At 51.4% G+C, this 24137-nt stretch overlaps 1 protein-coding gene and 1 long non-coding RNA gene across 7 annotated transcripts in view; both read left to right on the top strand.

The window, feature by feature from the left end:
- The window catches only part of MSI2 (musashi RNA binding protein 2), a 389166-nt gene that overhangs the window by 162238 nt on the left and 202791 nt on the right, over positions 1-24137 (top strand). The window lies entirely within an intron of this gene.
- Positions 9917-13182, top strand: LOC112808380 (uncharacterized). The gene is made up of 2 exons (XR_003204337.2): positions 9917-10399; positions 11318-13182. It is a non-coding gene; the product is annotated as an uncharacterized lncRNA (long non-coding RNA).

Genomic DNA, 24137 nt, shown 5'->3' with positions numbered 1-24137 from the left:
AATTAGAAAATCGTTCCCACGTGTTGAAGGGGCCTCCTAGCCAGGGAGGGCCCAAGGGCTGTGCTGTCTCCCCTACAGCTCCTTTGGAATGCCCTGTGGCATGGGTGATGGATTCATTGCTCTTCAGACGGGACTGAGTGATCGATCTGTGTTTTCTGTGGATTTTCAGAAGCGCAGGGGGTACATTCATTCATCTTAGGAAGATGTTTATCCGTCCAGGAATCGCCACACTCCTGTGATAACCAGGTTATGGCCTGAGGAGACCAGGGCGACTGTTAGCTCCACTCTATGCAGGGGAAACTGGAACTCTGGGAGGTTGGGGGACCTTGAATCAGGATTGAAGCCCAGGTCTGCAGGACCACAAAATCCACATCTGCTTTCCTGCACCATAGTGCTGCGTGTGGGAGCGTAGCTCTTGAAATGAATGCATGTCTGAAAACTGTGTAACTGAGTGATGAAGCAATTGAAATTGGGGAGATTCCTAATAGATTGTAAAAGCAGGTGCCACTCTGCAATGCAGTGTGGTTAAGCGCTTTGGAGTGAGATGAACCAGGTACAGAATCCTGGTGTGGCCTTGAGCAGGCACCTTGACCCCACACAGGTCTTCCCTGTACATTAAGATGGGAAGAATAATAGTTAACTGCCTTGCTAGGGTGTTATAAGGATTAAATGAGAGAATTCAGGAGAGGGCTCAGCACAGAACATGTACTCAGTAAATATTTCCTGTTATGACAAGGACTCGGAACAAATTATAGAAGAAGGAGGAATGTACCTTCACAGATTTTCTGGGAAAAACTGTTGCCCTTGTGTTCTGGGTGTGTTGGGTTCTCTGAAGTGTATGGATGAAAGAGAACTGGATGCCCCACTCTGGGGGTTGCTGGGGGAGGTCCAGCATGGGCTTTGCCCTGTTAAGCTGCGGGTTGGCGGATGTGGGAAGGGAAGTTGAGAGATTCAAGAGACCGGGACAGAGGAGCCCCTGCGTCTGGGCAGCCCCCCGTAACTGGGAGGTGCAGGAATGAGAGCACACAGGATTGGCATCTGAGCTCAGGCTTGCATGGAAGTGAGAGATTACCGAGTGCCGTGGGTGTTCCAACAAAACCATTCCTGGGAGTGTGACAACCGTGAATCATAAGATCGTTAAAAGTTTTAGAATTGGAAGGGCCAAGGAGGGCATCGAGTCCTGTCCAAGGTCAGAGAAGGTTTATTTTGCAAGCAGGGATGAGTGCTGACATGCCCAGGTTTTGGAAGGAAACCTTTCCCTTACCCTTTCTGTCCCTTCTCTTGGGTTGACTCCAGCAACTCTCCTCTCCCCAACTGCGAGCGCTTGACACGGGACTCAAGGACGTGAGAGACACTTGCAGCCTGGAGCCTGGTGTGTGCATTGTTGATGAGTCCCCAAGGCCGAGCACAGACACTCGCGGGGTGGATAAGGTGTCTGTTGAATATCTGCGCAAATATTTCCCATCTTCCTGTCGAGGATGTGACTCGGGAAAGGAGGCTTTCACATCTCATGTCTTGGGAATGCCTTGATCGATTATGATGTCTACTTTTGGGCAGTCATCTTACTTCTAGATTTATTTTATTTCTCCTCTTCACTCAGTGCTTCATTTATTTTGATCATGCTGTAGATATTTTGGTAGGATACCTCCAGTCCCTTTTGGAACAAAATGAGGTAGAGATAAATAAATGAAGCTTCTTGGCTTTTGCTCCTCGGACATCAGAGAAATGATTCGATGAGCTGGACCTGTTATAAGCCAGTAACAGACTTGAGTCAGGAATTCCAGCTCTGGGAGGGGCTCAGCAGTGGGACTGCCATTCCTGGTGATCGTGATAGGGCAGTGGAATGAACTGGGAATTGAACTTGGGTTTGGGGGGAAGGTGCACAAGGGCCTGGGGAGAGGAAGGAAAGGATGTTTTCATGGCCTGCCAGTTAGAATTCCAGAGTTCACTGCAGTGAAACTTTGAAAACTTTTGTCCTTGGCTCTGTCTTCTTTTTGGTATGGGGCAGGGAAACATTTTTCTGGCATGTGACCTAGGCAAAAATACTGAGAGGTATGAGGAAAGGGGAAAAAAAACAACAACAAAAGAACCCTGTAAGTTCGTATAGTCTATCCTCTGCGTGGCAGTGTGGACCAAACAACTCCCAAAGAGGCCCCACCAAAAGTAAGTTTCTCGTAGCCTGCAGTAAAGTGGGGTTTTTTTTTTCCTACTTATTTTTCAATAAATATTTATTGAGTGCCTAATACTGTGGGGAAGAAGGCAGTCATCATGGTCTGGCCCTCAGGGGGGCCAATCGAGTGGGGCCCAGTGACATTAAACAGACACAACTATAAATTGCCATGGGTCCTTTGCAGGGAGAGCACAGTGTCTCCTCTGAGAAGAGAGGGGGGCCTACTCTGGAGTGGGTGGTCACAGGAGGACCTCTCTGAGGCTGTGGGCCTTCACTTCTACACTGCAGCCCCGACCTCCCCCGCTTGTTAGCTGGGAGAGGCAGTTTGAGCCGGGTTGCCTGCATGGCACCGTGCCAAGGCGAGGGGGAGGGGGCCAAGGGCAGGATGGGCTCTCCACAGCAAGCTTTCCTCTCCCTGCTCCCCGGCTGGGCCACCTGTCCCAAACGGCTGAGTCCCCGGAGGGAGGAGGGAGGCAGCCCCCCCGGGGGGGTTGGTAACGGGCGCCATTTCTCAGAAGGGGCTGGCCGCAGAGATAAGACCACAGTGACTAGGGGGCCATAAATTGTTACCTGTGCCACTTGGTTACCCCCTCTTCCTCCATCGCCTCCTTCCTGAGCCTGTGGGGTTGGATTTAGCAACAGGGTTCCTGTTCATGGGATGGTGCAGAAAGCAGACTTTTCTGGTGGCTGGGCATAATCACTGAGATGCAGGGCACTGATAGCGGGAATCAATTTAATTTCTGTTGCTCGGTGACAGGGGGTGGGTAACAGGAAGGTCAAGACTATTTTGAAAGCTACAGTTCAGTTAAGAAAACAAAATGCTACCCCTAAGGAATTAAAAACGACAGCATTTTAGGGTTGAGGTGAGGCGTTTAATCAGAGGACTGGGGAGAACAGAGGCAAGTTGCCACCAGGAGAAGCCAAGTCTGCCGGGGACCCTCGGGCCTGAGAATTTTAGCTTTTCTATGAGAGAGAACTGGGTTGTAAGTCTGTGTAGCTGAGCCGCTCGAGGCTTTTTGAAGTAGACAGTGGGTTTCCATTAGTTATCAGTGTCGATTAGCTGACATTAGGGGTCCGTTACCTGACATGCAGTTTTAGGCGCAACCCTTGTCCTGTTGCTGATGCTGGACGGGTCCCAACTTTTCCAACAACGTGTGGTTGCTCTGCCCAAGCCTGTGTGGTATATGGGATTTTACAGAGCGGAGGCGAGAGGTGTTTGTAGATCTGGTTGAGGATTCTCACTCAGTGTGGTTTGTGGGATTTTCTAGTCTAGCTCCGGCCTAGCCTGACTCAGGACATGGGGAGGTCCTGCGGAAGCACCTCGTTGGCTGGTGATACAGATTAGATATTTTAGGGGAAAGAGATAAGCCAACCTAAGCCTTTCTCATCGGGACCACAAAGACCGACCCTGACAAGGTGACTTTTCCGGGTTGTGTACCAGGCGTGGGGGAGATGGTCCTTTTCCTGCCTTTTCTGAAGGACTTCACTGTGTAGAAGGCCCAGATTTGGGGCATTTCCTAAGAATCTGATGAGTCAATATATTTCCAGGATTCTTAGGGGATGGCCGAAGTCTGGGTTAGTGTTTGAGGGCCAGAGAGAGAGAATTTGAAACAACAAAGAAAAATTGGAGCTCTCTCCCAGTCTTAGCTTGGTATTTTGTTGCCATAACAAAATACCATAGGCTGGGGGCTTAACCAACGGAAATGTATTTCTCACAGTTCTGAAGACTGGAAGTTTGAGACCAGGGTGCGTAGTCGGGTTCTAGTGAGAAACCTCTTTCTGGCTTGCAGACAGCTACCTGTTTGATGTGCCCTCACATCGTGGAGAGAGAGCTGCTGTCTCTTCCTGTTCTTACGAGGGCACTAGTCCCATCACAGGAGCTCCACCCTCATGGCCTCGTCTAACCTGATGACCTGCCAAGGCCCCACCTCCAGATACCATCCCACTGGGGGGTAGGGTTACAGCATAGGACGTTGAGGGGACATAGACATTTAGTCCATAATATTAAGAGACCAGGTAAAGGCACCCTAGCATGTGTGGCTTCCTGGAATATGATGTTGGTCAGATGCTGTTGATAGCATAAATGTGGGTGAATGAAGATCACCGCATATACCTCCTATCCTTTGGGCTGCTTTGCAGACCTGTGCCTGCTGGGCTTTGGGGGGGGGGGGGGGGGGGTCTGGTCTGGCCAAGATGCAGTACCAGGAGGACCTCCTTGTAATGGCTTCTGCTGTGGGCGAGCTGTTCGCAGATAGCTACGGTCTCCCCAGAGTGAGGTGGTTATTTCAACCTCCTATCACCCTTTGGCGTTCTCGACCTAGAAGCCATGCGAGGCAGTTTGAACTGTGCTTGGAAGGCTGGGGAGGCAGGGATTGTTCTGAACTGTGAGCTGAAGAGGTGGTGATGGGTACACCGCGCACTAATGGAGGTCTGAGAAGTGAGCCTGATCGCCAGCTGAGTCTCGCCGCCGAGCATTTGCTGGGGCGTGAGAAGCCGTGCCCCTCATTCCTTTTTAAACAGCTTTGTGTTTGTCATTCCTGTGACTTGGAGACCTCTTTGGACCCTGTATCTCTGGGCTTAGCATCAATCAGATCCTGCTTACCAGACAGTCGTGGCCAGGGTTTGTTATGGGGGTATGTGTGTGTGCGTGTGCGTGTGTGTGTGTGTGTGTGTGTGTGTGTGTGTGTGACATGACGATGCTTTGCTAGCTTGGCTGGGTCAGAACTGGGCTCTCTGTTGGAGCATTTAGCTAAGAGGTTAAGAGGAGGCTGGGCTCACACCACTGCTAAAGGCCAGAGAACTTTGCTGAAGAGCTGGTCATCTTAAAAATGAGCCGGTCTATTTATAATTTGGCTGGCTGCCCCAGGCCTTTAATGAATGGAGGTCTGCGTGGGCGCACACACTTTGTGTTCTGAATCTCAGTGTGTGTTTGTTCATTTATGTGCCTCTGTGCCGTGGGTGTGGACGTGACTCCCCAGCCGCCCGGGCTGAGCAGTGAGGCACTCGGGGGTGCAGGCTCTGCGGGAAGGAGGCCACAGCTGACGCCTGCAAGTTTGGGGTGAGCGGAGAAACCTGTGAGGGAGTGGACCTGGGTGGCCTGTCTCTACTCCTGAGGCAGTGGCAGCTCAGAGAGGTGCCCAGGGCTGCCATCAGGCTCCGGTCAGTCCCCCCCGCCCCCGAGGTGGGGGCTGTGGCTCTGGCCAGCTTGCTCCTGACAACACTGCCCCGTGCTGTTCCGCTGGGGCTGCAGGGATCAGAGCCCTGAAGACCGCCCGCGCGGGCTCCTCACCTTCATGCGGCCCTGTGCGGAAGCTGGTGACGCGGCTAGTTCACGAATGGGAGGATGGAGTCTTTGTATTTTGTAGCCAGGGACAGGGACGGGTTTGCAGAACCAGCCACACCCTTGCCTGGTCCTGGTGATTTATGTGCACAAGACAGCTGACCGAGGAGAGAGAGAGGGAGGGGGTCCCACGGCCCGGGGGTTGGGGGGGGCTCTTGCCACTCAGAGGATGGGTGCCCATGCACGGGCTTCTCACCCAGTGGGGCTGCGTTAGAAGAGAGTTGCCCACCCCCTCCAAGCTGCCCACCCCCAAGGCTGACACTTTCACTTCTTAAGACGCTCGGCATGAAGTTTTGGCCCTGTGGCTCTTGAGTATTGGTAAAGTCTGGCCTTTCCAGCCTCTTCTAGAGTCCAAACCCTGTTGGAAGTGTTCCCCACCCCCCCCAACTGCAGAAACCCTCAACAGTTGTCACTCCCCCTGCAGCCTGCACTGGACTGGTTGGTGGTTACTGTAGAGAAGAGGGGTTTTTTTAGAGAAGCATAAAGATATCACCAGCTTGTAGACAGACCTCTGCCCTCGGGTGGAACTAGGTTCGAATCTCAGCTGCACGGTTCAGTTTTGTATGTCCGTGAACTTCTCAGAGCCTGTCTCCTCTTCAGTAGAGGAGGATTCTGTAAGACAGGCCCTGCGGGGGGCACAGAGGGCACGTCTGCTCAGGATTGCTCTTTCTCCTTATCGCAGCCTGATGCTATTATTTTCTTTGTTATTGGTTGTTATTTAAACTTACTCATGTAATTTCACTTCTGTCAGGGACATTATTGGTCACTTGGGGTGTGAGAAGGCCTCAGCACGTTGCCTGGCACACAGTAGGTCTACAGGCAGCAGTAACCATTGTTTCTATCATTGCCTCGGGAAAGGGGATGCCTGCAGGGTCTCCTTTTTTATTATTTCATGACTGCTCATCAGCTTTAGGGGAAGGGCACCAGGGCAGAGGATCTAAGTGAGGCATCTCTTCCCTCCACCCTGTGTGCCCCCTGGAAGCCTCCACTTTTTTTATTTTTTAAAAAAGATTTTATTTATTTTAGAGAGAGAGCATGAGCAGGGGGAGGAGCAGAAGGAGAGGGAGAGAGAATCTCAAGCAGACTGCCCACTGAGCATGGGGCCCGACACGGGGCTCGATCCCAGGACCCTGAGATCATGACCTGCGCCAAAAGTGAGAGTCAGCTGCTCAACCAAGTGAGCCACCCAGGCGCCCCTGGAAGTCTCCACTTTTAAACTGGGATCTGTGTCACATTCGTGGTCTTGTACATCTGCACCACCAATTGTGATGAGCCTTCTGGAGACATTTACCTTCTTGGTTTTCAAGTATGAATAACTTCACTTCCCTGAAGGGGAGTTGCTATAAGATTCAGGACTTGGAGAGGTTTTTGCTTGAGTGTTTATTATGCTTAAGCAACATGAGGATTGTTGACTTCTGTAGGGTTTTTATACAGCCTGTCCATGTCGTGGCCCCCCTTCTCCCCAGAAGAATCCAATGTTTTGTTCTCCCCTGGCCTCTCAGTGTGCTCCTTCTTGTGGGAAACAACCCCCAGGCCAGGTTGCCCAAGATGAGCATGGCTGAAAATTGAGAGAGGATGTTGAAAAGACTTTGGAAGGCTCAGAGCCCAGGATGAGGTGGGCCCGGGGAAGGTGGCGCTGGCCCAGCACCATCTTCCCCTTCCTTTCTTCCTGGCAGGTGTATAGCATGGCATCTCCTGCCGGCAACCAGTGGGCCTGGCATATCTCTGGCAGACAGTGCTGGAAATTTGATGCTCGGACTCTTCCTGGGGACAGGAGAACAGCAGAAGGCCTACAAAAATTGCCCTGGTCAAGATTTGAGGGGGTGAGGAAAGGCGGTGATGGAGGAGACTCATAGTCTTCAGATCAGCCACAGAGTGGTAGGAGTCACCTCCTCCCGCTTGACTGGCTCCTTGCCAGCCCTGGGAAACAGCCTGGTGGCTGGGGTTTCAAAACCCTCGGAGACGCTTTGCCTACCTCCAGTGCCCTCTCTGTCCTCCTGGCTGACGACGCCAGGGGACATTTCTGACTAGAAAAATCCAACCAAGCCCATAGCTGGGGCTGAGAGAAGTGCATGTTTGGGGGGGAAGGTTGCTGTGGATGAGGGGAGAGCCCACACCACACGGAGCCCCGGGGAGGTTCTGGAATCCCTTTTTCCTGCTCTCCAGCCACCCCCAAGGTTGAGCAGTCTTGGGTGGGTCCCATCGGTGCCACGTGTCCTGGGGCAGCTGTTGGTGCTGACTAATGAGATTCCTGTAAACTGCCTTGGGCACGCTTGGCCCCGGCAGAGACCGCCTGTCCTCACCGCCCACCCTACCCCAAGCATGCGAGGAGGGCCTGAGATCGGCGCCCGCGGGCTGAGCTGCAGAGAGAGGCTGCTCGCATGAGGAAGGCCTGCAACTCGGTGACTCATGGAGCCACTGAACAACGTTGGAAGGGCCAACCTCCCTTGTGTGGAGGAGAGAGCATGGTGCTGGGAGGGTGTCTGAGGTCAGAGGGCAAGCTGGGGGCCAAGCTGACACTTCAGACCACGTCTCCCTTCTGCCCTCTGCATTAGGCTGCTCCACCTTTGTGAGGCAGCCCTGTCCTGGGGTTTGTCTCGCACTGTGTCCCGGCCTGGACACTGTTGCTCAATAGCTGTGTGTCCTTGTGCAAATCACTTCATCTCTCTGAGCTTCAGCATCCTCGGAGGCCAGACAGGATAATGATCGTACCTGAGAGGCTTGTTGAGAGGGCAGAATGAGAGCCCAGCGTAGCATACCAAGCAAGCACTGCCACTTTCCTCTCTACCTCGTTGAAAAACGGGGCTGAGGCATGTCTGCCCGTAAATCCAGTGGCGCCCTGGTGGATGCTCCAGAAAGGCAGCTACCACCCACTTAGTCTTGGGGGGAGGATGGGCAAGGCGCAGAGCCAGGGGAGGAGACAGGGTGGGGGTTCGGGGGGTGGCAGGGGAAGAACAGGAGAACTAAGTGCTTGCTGATTCCTGCCCCTTTGTGCACACCCCAAGCCTCTTCACATTCAAGTAGTGGAAGGGACCAGAGGGGCACGAGTGACCATACAAAATTCCTGACAAATGGGTAGGCATCCCCTGCCTGATAACCAGAGCTACTACTCATGGGGCTTCTCCAGGACACCATCAGCAGCCCTAGGAGGCAGATTTTGCTAACACCTCCAGTTTACGGATAAGAACACAGAGGCTCAGAGTGGACCAGTGTGCCTTGCCCAGTGACAGTCGCTGCAGATCCACGGGATGACCCAGATCTTTCCACCTGGCTGTCCTGCTGTCCAGCTCCTGTGCTGGCAGTGTTGTCCCCTGGAGGGACAGGAAAATGACTCTGATTGTCCCAAGACCTCTGGATCGCACATCTGGCTAGCCTGGTGTTGAACGTGGCCCAGGCAGAAAAGAGAGCTTTTCAGGGCATTTCTGGAGCAGCTGAGAGGGCCCTGCAGGGCCAGGTCTGCGCCGTGGCTGTAATTAAACCTCCCTGCCTGATCTTTTCAAGCACTAGCTTTTCAGGGGTTCAGATAACACAGCTTTGTGCTCAGGGCCCTTTCAGTACTTGAAACAGGAGGATCTGTTTTGACTCTCAGGATGCCTCTTTTTCTCCCCATGATGCTGAATTTTACAAAAGTAGGGTGTTCGCATTGGACGGGTAGCTAGCATCTGGGCCTTTTTCATAGAGATTCTGTGCTGGATGTTTTCCCCAGGGTGTACAGCCGTGTCCCAAAGAGAGATTTATCAGTTAAACCTGCCTGACTCCAGAGGAGTCACCACTGACTTCCTGGTAAACACCCTCGGGCCAGGAATGCGTTTGTGAAATTTTTAAGAGATGATCCCAGAAAAGCCTCTGCCAGTCATCAAACCATGTGTTTGTGTCTGGAGGTGAGTTGTGCAAGGGAAGATGTTTGCTCCTGAAATAAGACATTTTGTACAATACACACAAGCCTTTAATTTGACATTGCTGTCAGATGCTGAGCTGTCGGATACTGGGTTTGAAGTTGAAAGTTGACTTTCCCCCCTGTAGCTAACAAAAGTTCTGTGTCAGCCCGAATTTCAATTTCCTGGGATTTCTGTCTGTCTGCAACTTGTTCTCAGCACCTCTGTGTTTAGTCGTTGTGTGGTTTGTGTTTTGTTTTTTGGTGGTGGTGGTTAGAGGAGGGATGGGTTAGTGACAGGGCAAGGGGGGCATTTAATCATTTATTCTTTTAAGTAAGTTTAATTGTATAAAGATTATAATGCATACAAACGTCTGTAATTAGGGGAGTTGGTTCTGTTAGACAGTGTTTTAGTGAAGAAAATTATAGTGTTCATAAGCTGTTTAAGGAGGAGGCAGCATATATTAACATGCGACTAGTTTTGTGAATTCATGCTGTGTGTTTACCAGTGCTCCCCGAGGTGTGTCCCCGAATTCCAGAGTATTTCTAGTTCCTCTGTGCTTCCTGGACTGGCTGTTGAACCAGGCCATTTTCCAGAATACAAAGTTTTTCTATAAGGGGCTTTGGAGAGCAAACTTTGTTCAACAACAAGATGAGTTTCACTCATTCATGAGACAGATGGTTGGGAGTGCCTACCAAGTGCCAGGCGCTGTCCTGGGCATTGGGGACATGGACGTGAGTGAGACAGCAGGCTCTTTGCCCTCGGGAACTTATAAGCTACTGGGGACTCAGACTGCAGATTCGAGAATGAATAAGTGAGCACACTACTTATAGATACTGATCATGACAAAGAGGAAGTGGAACAGTGCATTTGGCTGGGGAGGGACTAGGGAGCGGGGTAAGGGTGTAAGGGTGCTCCTTTAGGCAGAGTGGGCAGAGAGACTTCTCTGAGGCCGTGGGACTGTCCAAGGACAGGGCTCTCCAGGCAGATGGAATGGCCCGTGTAGTGTCCAAGGTGAGGTGAGCTTTGCGAGTTCAGGGAACCGAGGGAAGGGTGCTGGGGCTGGAAGGCGGGTAAGCAAGGGAGCCAGTGATGAGAGATGAGTTGGACAGGGGGGTGGGGCACTGTGGGGGGGTGGGGGGGTGGTTCGGAAACGTTCTCAGTGCGCTGGCAAGGGAGAAGCAAAGGGATTTGCAGTATGTGTTCTGTACCTGCCCAGAGGGCCCCCTTTGCGACTCTCTGCCCCATGGTCTCAGCCTCAGAGGTGCCAAGTACACAGAAGAGGGCTTTTCTCCAGAGGTGAGCCTTTTAGGCCTCAGCAGAGGTGCTCTCGGTGGGGGCTCCTCCTTCAGGATCCAGTCAGTTAGTGGAGCATCAATGCCATGAAGAGCACGAATTAGAGAAGAGGTTGACCATCCATTCAACTCAGGGAATATTCTTCTAGTGACCCCTAGGCTGGAAAAGAAATGCATCCATGTACAATGGAAGCATCATTGGTGCTGAAACGGTTCCATCTGGGGAGGGGAGGGAAGCATGGGCTCTGAAGGATGAATAGGAGTTTGATAGGACAGATGAAGAGAACTTTTCTGGCAAGGAGAAGCCACTGGGGCAAAAGCGCATCAGGGGAACATGAAATAATTTGGTGTGGCAAGAAATGAGCCTTTTGGGAAGAGGAGCTGCGGTCAGCTTGGGGCAGTCCTTGAAGCTTTGCCCTCTACCTGGATAGCTGCACTCACATATATTTTGATGCCAGGTTGATTCATAAATCAAAAGTCCAAAAAATTCATTTGCTCTGAGAAGATAGACCATCACCCTTAACACCTCTGAAGCTAGCTTGTGACGGTTTAAATTTTTAAAATCCCCTGCTCAGGAGGGGGGGTCCCCTGGACAGATGGCCTAGTTGCGGAGGGCCCTGTGTATGTTTTGTCTCAGCCCAGAGCTCCTGCTGTCACTTGAGTAAGACCCAGCCGACCCTGCTGTCGTGTCCAGCTCTTGGTCAGACGGTAAGTGTGTGGAACGACCGGTAGGCTCAAGGTTTATAGCCACGCTCCCCACAGCCCCTTTAACCTTTTCCTCCAGATCCTGGGAAACCAGACAAGCAGTCCCCTGTCGATCGCCTGCATTCTCTGCTCCTTGTTGCTGTGGAGCCACCTGCCTGGCTCTCCCAGTGTCACTTTTGGCCATCGGTGTAATTTACTTCTGGTTGAAAGCCTCAAACACCAAGAAGCACATCATCTGAAATACCCCTGACATGTCTCTCACCGTCGGTGCGGGGCAAGTTGTGCACACCTAAGACTGTCGGTTGAGATTTCAGCTGAAGGAGAGCAGAGATGAAGTTACCCGGCACCAAATACGAGGCAGGCCTCTGTGGGCCCCATCCACAGCCAGCCGTTGCCGGGCTCCCTGGTGGGCACACTCTTTCTGGCCTTGCTGAAAGATGGTTTGCTCGGATGAAATAAATACGCCCCTAATTGTCTGTGGTGCAGGAAAGCAATCCCATAAGCATTAATTTGCCCAAGCCCAGAGTGTGTGAGCAGGAGCCTGCCTGACATGTTTTTCTTTTCTATTAACACTTCTGTGATAAACAGCTTAGATGCACCGAGAAAAATTAATGAAACTATTGTAACAACCATGCACATGTAGGTAATTTATTAAGGACAATTAAAAAGCTTTAAAAATCATCCATGGGGCAAAATGAACAGGAAGATGGTGTGTGGAGGATTTTGGCAGGGAGCCTCCCCGTGGGTTTATGGAGCAGGTTTCTCCTCCCACACCCCTCACCCCTGTTAGAGTGAACAACAGCGGAGGGCGTGGATCTCGGCTGGCGAAACCTTTAATGACAAATTCCATGTAGACTCCTGGTTTCCAGAAGCCGGGGTGGGAACAGGGTATGGGGAGCTGTGAGGGACAGATCTTTGAGGTCCAGGAAAGCTATCTGGGACCTGTTTGGCTTTGAGGTCTTGGGACAGAGGTATGCGTGTCCCTGGACCTCACCTCCAAGGGTTCCTGGGTCGAGGAAGGGAGTTCCCTCCCTCCTGGGTAACATTTGGTCATTTCTGTAAGGGCTCTAGTTTGGGTTGTCTCTGGGAGCCTCCAAAGCAGGTGAGGAGCAGAAGAGGAAGCCTTGAGAGGTCAAGGTGGTACTGTGATGGTGTCATTAGCCATTTACTAGCGCAGACCTTGGGTTGGCCTCTGCCTAAGTCCCCTGAGACTCAGCTTCCTAATCTGCAAAATGGGGATAACAGATAGAAGTAGGTGGGGGGAAACTGGAGTGAAGGTCACCCAAGATTCATGCATGCAGAGTGCTTTGCGTGATCCCTGACACCTAGGTAGTCAGTGCTTAGTAAATGTTAACTAGTCTTGGTCATCATCGAGGACTTCATTGTTGGGTTGTTGACTGAAGGCCGAGCTAGGGGCGAAACCCACATCTCTACCCCCCAGGCCTATACCTACCGGCCCACCCTGTGCATCCCCCATCACAGGTCTTGAGTGACCAGAATGCACACATAATGGCCGGTGTGAGCACCGAAATGCCCTCACTGGACCTACTCAGAGGGATGGGGCTGCCATGCTTCCTCCTGGTCTCCAATCCACCCCTTCTCCATCCACGTCCTGCTTTATAGACCCAGAGTAACTGATCTTCCCCATCTTGGCATTGTCTTCACATATATATGAGGGACTGGGTTTGCTAAGATTTTTTTTTCTAATTGGTTGATGACCCAAGAAATCTTTGACCTTGTAGACCAGCAGTTTCTCAAACATAGATACATTTAATAAAGCAAACCTCTGTTAATGGATTTTGCTGAGCGCTCTCTCGGTGTAGCGATTCTTGCCTCGCTCTTTCGCAGCCTTGCGCATAGACACATACATTGTGTGTCCATTATAGACCTATGCATCTATTTGCAAGAAGTAATTTTTAGTTCACTTACTAACTAGAAAGGAAAATGAAGTGTTTTAGCACAGACACATCAGACATGACAGACTTTTTTCTCTTCCCGTGCCGCAAATGAACAGTGAAAAATGACTCGCTTTTGCTATTAAAAGCTATAGAGCCTGTAAAAAATAGTAAATTATGGAGACATTATCAAAGTTTATAGGCACTAGAATTTGACCTTCAGCAAATTCAGCATAGGAGGGGAACATGGTTTTCTTTGCCTTCAAAACAAGAAATGAGAGGAAGGAAAAAGATTTATTTCCTTCTGTGGCTAGAGCAGCAACTGGAAATGGCATTCCTGGGTTTAAAAAAAAAGAAAAAAAGCTTTGTTAAATCACATAAAGTAATTCAGGAGGAGCATCTCCTTGGAAAAAATGAAAACCTATAGAAAAGGCGAAGTCCCTTTGGACAATTCACCCCTCCTCCCTGTCCTCCGCGCACGCCCCCCCCCCACCCCCAGACTTGCTCTTCTCATTTCGGTGAGTATTCATATGGCGCCCCTTCTGTACATTTATGTACGTTCATATATACCCAGAGGAAATAATAGAGTATTATTTTGTCTTTGCAGGCTTTCCACTTTCCCAAAACTTTTCACCTTTTCTCTGTCCTTTCCTGAGACTTGACTGGGGGGAGAGTGAGGTTGGATAGGCCAGCATAGGGGTTGGATGGCCTGGAGGATAGTGGTGGTGGTTCTCTGCTCTTAGTTCTCCTTGGGCTTCAGGATGTTTCCTCGGTCGTTAATAGTCTGGGTTAAGATTGAGAAGGTGGATGGTTGGAAGACGCAGATAAGTGTCCAGAAGGAGCAAAATTCTGGGGGTTAATCAAGGGCCAGGTATTTAGGCTTGAGTGTCCTTTGCCTCCATCTACAACCTGACATTCTTCTGAATCAGGAGTGCTTGAAATTGCCTGCCAGACGCTAGTATCCATTGTGTGGTTTTGAGCATGTAAACGTGTGAGAGTGTGAGTGTTGTGTGCGTGTGGGTGCACATGTAAGGTGGGGGTATTGTGGAGAAGCCTCCACCTCCTTGGCAGATAATCTTGTGCTGGAATGCACAAATGAGATCCCTAGCTAAATACGTCCCCAGATACAGTGGTGGTGTTTGGGGAAGGCACCATCAAAGAACTAGTTGCTGTTTATGAAACAGTGGGTTGATCTGCCCATTGTAGACTTCATAGCACCTTCTGAAAGTAGTTCCCTTCATCCCGTCCTTGTGACATTTCTGCAGCTGAGGCACCAGCCTGGGGCCTCACATTTCTGGGCAGTGAGACGCTTCGCCCTTTTTCCAAGAGCAGAGGCCCCGTAGCCGTTGCTGGATCTTCACAGAGAGTGGGTCCCTAATCTCATTCTCGCTTGCTTGTACCTCTGCTCTGAGGCCAGCAGAGAAAATTGCTTTGGTGCTTTGCTGCTTTCTGAGATTTAAGGTGGGAAGTTGAAGATGCAGAGCCCTAGGAAGGCAGATGTGTGATTTGGGAATGACAGTGAAATTGGCACAGCTGTCTAGCCTGGCCCATTTTCCTCCTCACCTCCCGGCAGCGCTTGTCTTTAAAACTCTTTGCAGCCCTGCCCGGCAGGGGCACTTTGGGCTTTTCAGAAAGGGGGAAGGGACAGGTACAATCTGTCACTTCCGTCCGCCGGCTCTGGTCCCTGAAGTGAAGCCTGGTGGAAGAAGAGCATCAAGGGATCAGGGAATTAGGAAAACGAAACCTTGACCCCTCCAAGCTGTGCTCACTGTGACCATGAGTGATGCTCCTTTTTTGTCTTTCCTGGAGACTAGCTCTCCCATGTGCTCTCGTCCATCTGACCTCACGATGGGCACCTCTGACCACACCCTTATTCAGCAGGCTCCAGTTAGATGACATATTCACCAGGTTTCACCTTTAGTACCTTAAAAACCAGTTTGGCAACTGGGTGCTCCGTGGAGGTTTGTCCGGCTGGGGTCCTGGACAGATGTGGCTGGGAGGTTCCAGCCATCCTCACCTTGGCTCTGGGCCAGGGACCATGCGGCCATCCTTCCTCTTCACCAGGAGGGTAGGGGCCCTCTCCTCCAGAGGGGGAGCAGGTTGCACAGGGCCAGCTGGAAGGGCCCTTGGGGACCCGTGTGCATCTTCGCAGAGGGGAAGCGGCTTGCCCAGGACTTGCCTGCCAGCACCAAAACTAAGACTGGAAGCCAGACCTCCACCTCCTGCTTGTGTGTGCCCCCCTCTAGGCCGGAGACCCCGGACTTCTGAGGAGGGGCACGCAGGTTGTTGTGGCAGTCTTCCCAATCCATTTGCTCACTTTTGTTCTGTACAGATTAGGATCATTAAATGTGGACTGAAAAGGCTGGTCTCTAAGAGGGTTCTAATCTGCAGAGAGAAGGCCTGATTTCTTTCATTTTTGCGGTGAGACTAGCTCCCATTTATTCACTACCTGCCGCGTGCTAGCCAGGCACTGTCTGGTGCCATCTTACCTCTTTCCCCTGCCCAGCCACCCTGCAGGTGGTCCTGTCATCATCCCTGTGTTACAGGTGACCTGGAGACAGGCTCTCATCCTGCCTCCAGGGGATACAGGTGAACGGTGGGGAGTGGGCATCTGGATGCAGGGTCTAAGCTCAGCCAGGAGGGGCTTCCATGTGGCAAACGCAGACCAGAACCGCCTGGCCAGACCTGGGCGAGGGGCTGCTCACCCCTGCACATCATCACAGGGATGTCACCTTCCTAATTTTCAGGGCGCCTTGTGACCATCTGTGAGGCTTGCTGTCCCTTTTCTGGCTGTCTAGGTGATGGGCACCAAGGCTCCATTTGTAACCTGATACTTTGGGGTTGAGCCATGTCTCTGAAACCTGCTGTGTGTTGAGTAGTCAGTGGTCTCACAGGGTAGTTGATGTCATTTGCTCACACGGTGTCGTAGAGGGGCAAAGCAGGAAACTTAATTCCAGCACCAGAAGAGCGGACACAAGCATTTCCTTGTGCAGAGCACACACCCTGTGCCACGCACTGCTCAGGACTCACTTGATTCTCACCACCATCTTTGTGGGAGGTACTGCTGTTCTTCCCGCTTTAGGCACGAGGAAATGCAGGCCAGAGAGGTTAAGTGACTTGTTCGATGTTACACAGCCGGGAACTGGCAGAGCCAGGATTCAAACTGTCTGACCCCAGGGTTCCTGCCTTTATCTTCCTCCTCAAACACTGCTGGTGGCTTAAGTCCTGGCCAGGCCTAAAGGACTGGGTTCTGTTACCCAGTTGGCTGCCTAGACATAACCCTCAGTGAAATGCGCAGCCCCCCGAGGGCTGAGTGGAAAGGACCATCTCCCCCTACCAGTTCTGTGTTGAGCACGTCCCCTGAGAATGTTACTGAACCTAGGGAGCCTCCAGCCCGGCGATGAGTAGGATGTCTTTGCCCGCCCCTGAGACTCCCAGGAGCTTTGGAGAGTCAAGGTGATGCTGCTGGTGTGTGGCAGCCACGAGTGGTTCTGGCCGGCCTCTCCTTCTCCGTGTGGCCATCAGTGGCCCATTTTTGGAGACCTGCTTCGCCCTGACTTTGGACGGTGGCCATGGAATAGAACAGTTCTTAACCACACGGCCCGTGTGGCACTGAACTCTTTACCGGGGTAAAGCCTGCGGAGTGACTAGTCCGGCCCCCCGTCCGGGAAGTGGGGGTGTGGGCGTGGCTCCACTCCGGGGGTTGCAGCCCCTCTCTCTGGACGGGTCCTGTCTGCCCCAGCAGGACCCCTGCTTCTGCCATCATTAGTTTCATGCCCTTGAGATGGTTAAGTCACTCCCGGGAGCCTGGGTTTCCCTGCCTCCCCTCTAAGGTCCTGTAAAGCCCCTAGCACGGGTTGGGGCCCATCAGAGATGCCCGGTGACTCTCTTCCCTCCTCGGGCCTCCTCTTGTGGCTCCGAGGCCTGTGTTAGAACTTCCTTTTCTTTCAGCGTCCAGCCTCTCGTATCTGAAACTGTCTATGTCTGTGGTAACTCTGTGCAAAAGATGGTTTTGTGGTCACTCTTGAATAATGCAGCGAGGCCCCTGCCCCTCGGCTCAGACACAGGCTGCTGTGGTCACGGGCCAACCACTTGGCAACAAAAACAGGACTTGAAATGGGGGGCTTGAAGCCATTGCTTGTACATTAGCATGTTTTTCTCTTTTGCTTTTGTGAAAACCGACTTCCTGTACAGCCGCTTGCGTTTAAAAACCCTAGGAAGCAGGGGGGGAGGGGGTGGCCCTCGGCCCTCATCCACTGTTTGCCTGGTTCATGGGACGGTTATGAATTAAAGATGACAGCCGTTAGAAAGAGATCGTCTTCAAACAGGCTTGGTTCCCTATCTCCGTGCCCCCGCAGTGTTGAAGTTTTTGTGTAGAGTGAGTCCAAAACAAACAGAGATGTACTTGAGGGATGTGGTGAGCGGGGCCCCGAGCCGGCAGGGGAACGAGGGCGGCCCTGGGAGCAGGCGGGGCAGGGGGGGCGGGATGCAGTTTGCTCTGTTGGCCTCCCATTTGTATTCTGAGAACTAGGGCATCGTGGAGTGCTCTGCAGAACCCGCCGCATGCCGATTTGCTCTGTGACCCTGGGAAAACGTTGGATTTGCTCCCCACCCAACACTCAAACACATACACCCTCATTTCCTCACGTGGACGTGTGCGCACACACCCCATCCCGACCTGTGCCCATTTGCGGGTGTCACACACAAGCTGCTGTCTGAAAAGGCTCTGGGCTCTTTGGACAAAGCTTATCTAAAGATTAATTGGTGGAGAGATGGGGAAGAAACACGATGGGCCTTATGTATGGCATAGGGAGATGGACCAGCGGCCCTAATGGAGATGACCCTCCTGGAACTCACCCAAAGCAGATGCTAAGAAGTGAGGGATTTCTAGGCAGAAGAATAAACCCAACAACAACCACCATTTCACAGGAAGGATGATCAGCGTCTCTGAGCTCATCCCTGGGGATGTGGAGAACAATGCCTGCCCTTGGCAGGAGCTCATGGTGCAGGGGGAGAGACAGGAGAGACTCCTCCCACCTCACAGTGTCTCAAAGAGGGGATGGAGGGCACCAGAGCTGACTTCTCCTGTTTTGAAGATGGGTGTGCGGAGTCATAGTCTTGCTCAAGGGTCATGGGTCAGGAGCAAAATTGGGGCTAAATCCCAGCCCTGCTGCCTGTGGGTCAGCAAATCTTTACTACAAAATGTTGATGTAGTTCCCAGGGCTGCATCATCTTAGAGTTGATTTTAGGCAGATAATTGCCTTCTAGGTCATTCTCAACCATTTAAGTATCCTTGGCAGGAGACTTAACCTGAACCTTCCAAGGCTCTTTGAAATGGGAACAAGGCATGGTATTTCTCTACCCAATCTCCATGCACCCTGGGCCCTGTGTTTTTATTGGCATCTTGTTTGGAAAGTTCCTGGCTATTGGGAGGGGAGGGGAATGAGAGGTTTGGCAGTGTCATGTTCCAAGGCCTAAAGTTTTAATGTGTAGTCAGACTGACCACCCCTGCCAAGTTCACCACTTCTCTGGGCAGAATTGTACTCTAGGTGGAAGCCTGGACATTTTCCTCAAGGCATTGTGAAATGTTAGGAGACACAAGGATTCTGTGGCCAAATAAATGTATTTACAAATAAATTTAGCAACTGCTGAATAAACATTCACACACGCGCGCGCGTGGGCGCGCGTGCGCACAGAACTTCTCAGTGCCTTTACTTTGCTAACCAGTGTTCTCATTTTCTAAGATCAGATTAAGGTAGATAGTATTTCCTGAACTTATTTGGCCACTGAACTTATTTTAAAGAGAATCTCATGGGACTAATGTCTCTTGGAGCATTCCTTGAGAAACTTTCTAAAGTCACTTCCTCCTTTAAGGCTGTGAAATGATAGGACTTACTAGAGTGTTCTCGAACATCTTCACTTCTTTTCAAAATTTTTTTCTCCTGTTGACTCAGTCAGTTAGTATTGGAAAGTAAGATCAATTTTGACTTTAATTTAAGTCAGGTATAAATTTATATATCAAGTTGACACAGATGTAGCTATATCAGATATATTACATATACAGTTGGCCTTGGGAATAACACAGTTCAACACGGATCTACTTATATGCAGACTTTTTCCCATAAATACAGTATAGTATTATAAATATATTTTTGCTTCCTTGGGATTTTCTTAGTATTTTATTTTATCCAGCTTACTTTATTGTGAGAGTGCAGTATATGATATATATAACATATAAAACATGTGTTAATTGACTGTTTATGTTATTGGCAAGGCTTCTGGTCAACAGTAGGCTATTAGTCATTAAGTATTTAGGGAGTGAAAAGTTACACTCAGATTTTTGACTGTGCAGGGGATTGGTGCCCCTACCCCCCACATTGTTTAAGGATCAACCAAATTGAAAAAAGGATATTTAAGTAAATATGTATCAACTTAATATATTTTCTGTATACATACACATTTATGTGTATATATGCATGTGCATGTAAACATATACTTTTATAATATGTAATATATATGTATTTTTTATGTAATGACTGTGATTTATAATACATAATGTTACATATAATGCTGTTATAATTTGTAAGTATAATAAGTATAAGCATATACAAATATAATACACATGCACATATAATCTCTCAATGGCCATCAGAGTTGCAGATCAACTACTGTACTGTTATCATGCCTTTTGACACTTTGAGTCTGTGCAATTTCTGGTTGACTCTTAGAGGTGGGCAAGCTTCACTGTAAATACCATCTCTCGAAATACAAGGACTCTGGGAGCCCCTGTATAAGTGGATGGGGAACCCCACTCCAGCCCTGATACTCTCCATGTTCCTTGCCCCTGAGTGATCAGTGAGAAGCCTGGCTGCCCAGCCCATTACTCGGGCAGACCACTGTGGATCCTCAGAAAATAATTGAGCCCTTAATTATTCCTAATCCCATGTCTTGAAGCAGGCCTGGTGTGTGGGGAGGGCGCCCTTGCAGGCCACGGGAGGATAATTTGAGAATTCCCTTGCCCACGTCTGCTTTGCGGTTGCCGGGCACCTGGCAAGTGTGTTGGGTTGTTTGCTCTGGGTAGCTATGGCAGCTCCTAATTGGCACCAAATAACTCCAGCCCAGCCGCGGTACTGGCTGTTCAGCTGCTTCGCTGTGAGGAATAGCTGCCTCTTTGTAGGAGCCGCATAGAAGCTCAGCCGAGACTGGCCCACGCCGTTTAACATTTGTCTTCCCGTTTAACAAGTAATGAGTACAAGTTGAGTTTCAGAGTATTGATGGGGCACAGAAGTTAAACCGTTTACCGTGTTTGGGGACTTAGGCTAACCGTTTCTCACAAACATCCCTGTGACATTTTTTAAGTACTGCCTTTGTGTTGAACTTGGTCTTTGTCAACTTTCTTGTGAGATGCTCCCTGCTTTATTCAAGGGGGGGGCAGGAGTAGGGACGGGGTGAAGGGAGAGAAGCAAGGCAGGACATGGGGGCACAGGGCAGGGCGTTTGCCCGCGGTCAGACTTTTCCAGAAAAGGGCATCAAATGGCCCAGTGACAGGAAGGGAGAGATTTGAATCATCTCCTGTGGCTTCTGCTTCTCTGGCGTCAGAATGACGTGAGGCCCTGAACCTTGGACCCTTGGCTCCAAGTTCGTGAATCTCCTGCATTCCCGGCTTGTTAGGCTGGAACCCCAAGACTGGTGGATAAGAGTGGTTTTTAGTAAATGCTTTTGCGCGTGCATGAGAGAGAGAAAGAGAGAGAGTTTATTCATGTATCCCAGCAGGTCTGGAGTTGTGGACAGGGGTCAGACATATGCTAGGTACTAGAGATGGGAGACACAGTCCATACCCCTGGGGACGTCTGGTAAGCTAGAGTCGTGCAGAACAAGTAGGTAAACCATAGTGTGAAGTGTGCCATGATGAAACCGTGGGGGGGGGGGGCAGCCACATCAGGCATGGGACCAAGGGTTCATCCAGAGGGAGCACTGCAAGGCATGAGGCCTGAGCCGCAGGGGTTGGAAGGACAAATCAGGTTCCCCAGGTAGAGGGGGGCTGGCGAGGACTCCAGGTGGAAGGAGCTGCTCCTGCAAGGGCCTTGAGGGGTCACACCGCGTAGGAGTTTGGAGAACCAGCTGCAGTTTGCTAATGCCGAGAGCCTGCATTACCCACAGAAGGGAGCTAAGCACGGGTGGCATTGGGGCCCGAGGGGCCGGACCAGATCGCAGGGATGCTATTGGAGGCTGAAACTTGTCCTTCATCCAGGAGGGAAGGGAAGCTGAGGAAGGGGGTGGGGAGGAGGTTTGAAGCCTTGAGAGAAGGGCATTTGGGGCTGAGGGTGGGGTCGGCAGGGCATGCTCCAGGGAGGGCGACAGCCTCTGGCCAGTGCAGGGCATGTGCTTGGCTGAATGACAGAGGTGAGGCGGGAAGCTGTGTATCTTTGGCACCATGCTTTCTGCCAGGGCTCAGTGCTGAGGCTGTCTGCAGAGGCTGTACCCTCTTTTTGAGCACTTGAGTGCAAAGTTAGATTCGCACAGCTTGTGGGCCAGGGACAGGGCTGAAGCCTCCCCTCATCTCCGTGCCCTGTCTCCTGTGACACGTTGGGATTGGTGATAACTCTTGAGATGGCTGAGCACGTGCCCACAGGGCCCGCCGATAGCCCTGCCCTTGACCCGGCCGCGGAGGGCAGGGCACAGATCCCACAGCCACTGAGCCGTCCCCCATCCTGCTCTCCGTGCCACACACGACAGCATCCCGCCGGCTCCCCGAGGGCCACACGGTCATCCCAGGCAGCTGTTCCATGGTAATTAGTCAACCCAAGCCTTGCAGGTTCCATGACTCATTGTCTTAAATTTTAATAAGTACAGAAAGACAGGAGTGCTGATTTATTAAAAATTAATCCTCCTAAGAGGTAGCTCCAGCCGAGGCCAAGCAGAGGGGCTGCCGCACTTGGAGGGCTCAGAGGGCATGGGACCCTCCCCCTCTTGGCCCCCTGCGAACAGCAGGGCACAGCCTGAGCCCCACACACAGTCCCGCCTGATTTTAAGGGGGTGGTAGTGCTGCACAGATGTTCTCTTTTCCTTCTCTCCTTTCCCTAGCTACTGGTTTCCTAGGAGCTGCAGCAGCTCCTACTGAGTGCTCAAACTGAGTGCCTTCAACCACAGACACATACTGCCTTAGAGTTTTGGAGGTCCAAGGTTGAGATGCTGGCGGGCTTGCTCCCTCCTGCAGGCATGAAGGAGGCTGGCGGTTCCGGTAGTCTGCAGGCAATGCTTCACATTCCTCGGCTTGTGGGCACATCACCCTGCTACCTGCCTTCGTGCTCAAGGCGTTCTGCGTCCATGCCAGTCTGCGTCCAGATTTCCCCTTTTTATAAAGACGCTTGTTGTATTGGATTAGGTGCCCACCCTACTCCAGTGTGACTTCATCTCCACTATCACATCTGCAAGGACCCTGCTTCCAAATAAGGTCACATTCTGACATGCTGGGGTTAGGACTTCAACGTGCCCGCTTTAGGGGTTTAGGGGGACATGATTCAACCTGCAACGCGTTCTTTCCCTCTCCCCTCTCATACGCTTTTTCTTTTTGCCCCAACACCCTCTGGTTCTCTTGATCTCTCCACTCCCTTGTTCTTTCGCTTTCGCTCTGCGTCTCCGCATTGCCACCTCCCCTGCCTCAGCCCCTCATGATTCACCTTATTATTAAGGCCACAAACATCCGTCAGCAATGATGGATGCCCTCCACTATGCCTGCCCCCACCAGGACTTCCTCCCCTGCTGCCTGCCATGGTGGGTGCTATGCCCACATGAGCCCAGAACATCTCAGCCCGCAGTCGCTGGCTTCCCCTGACATTCTGAGACTTTTTTTTCTTCCAGGAGGTTGAAGAAGTCTCCCATCCAGGGTTCAGTTCCAAGCAGGGTGTTATGTGGGTGGGGGGCAGGAAAAAAAGGCAGACACCGTGAGCCTGCCTTTGAGAGAGAGAATTTCCTTCTGTTGATCAAAAAAAAAAATATTCCAGCACAAGGCAAGGACATCCCCTGAACGAGCCTTATCATGTAAACCATTTCCTCCTCCAAGGCAGTCAATTTAGGCAAAATGCAGAGCAAACGGTGTTGAAATTCAACAAGAGGGGCATGTGGGCCCCCAAAGCATTATGGGCCATTAAGTCTGTAATGGAGCAGTGGCCTCTGGGTAGCTGGAGTTCCTTCCTTCCTTGTTAATGGCAGGGATGTCACAGTCTTACCCTGTTCCATCCAGTGTCACACCCACCAGCACACTCACATGTCCTGTGTTGTACCCATGTGGATTGCGGAGGCCAGAGGTAGCCAGTGACGCCCCCTCGGATTGTTCTCTGCCTGCCTCTCAGTGGGTGCCATCGGGTCCCTCCCAGCACGGGTCTCGGGTGGAGGAGCTGTGGTTTCTGAGCAGTGAGCACCCCTTGGCCTACTTGCATGTTGGTGGACCCCAGGCCTGGGCAGACACCTAGTTCCACCTGCTCTCTCCCTTTTGCTGGGACCCTGGCCCCACTCAGTTCCCCAGGATGGATTGTTTAATCTGTGGAGTGTCAGCCCCCCCCGCCCCCCATATTGTGTATGTAGGGGTGCGGGTGGCAGGTGCAGTGTAGTGGGGAGGGCCTTTGTCAGAGGAGCACCAATAGTTTTGAAATGACTCAGAAAAATTGGGTCTTGGGGAATTTCCAACATGAGTAAAACCTAGAGGATTCTCAAGGTTTTGAGAAAGGTCTCCGGGTCCTGTCTGTGAGATCTCCCTCCCCCCAGTCCAGGTCTCTTCGTTCCCACTGAGGCTGCCTCTCGTGGAGAGCCTCGTCACCCACCAGCCTCCAGGGGCCGGTTTGCTCTCCTTACCTTGCA

Source organism: Callorhinus ursinus, unplaced genomic scaffold (assembly GCF_003265705.2).
Source record: "Callorhinus ursinus isolate GAN/ISIS: 27379988/994484 unplaced genomic scaffold, GSC_fseal_2.0 scaffold34, whole genome shotgun sequence".
NCBI classification, from domain to species: domain Eukaryota; kingdom Metazoa; phylum Chordata; class Mammalia; order Carnivora; family Otariidae; genus Callorhinus; species Callorhinus ursinus.
This window is presented reverse-complemented; position numbering and strand designations above follow the sequence as displayed.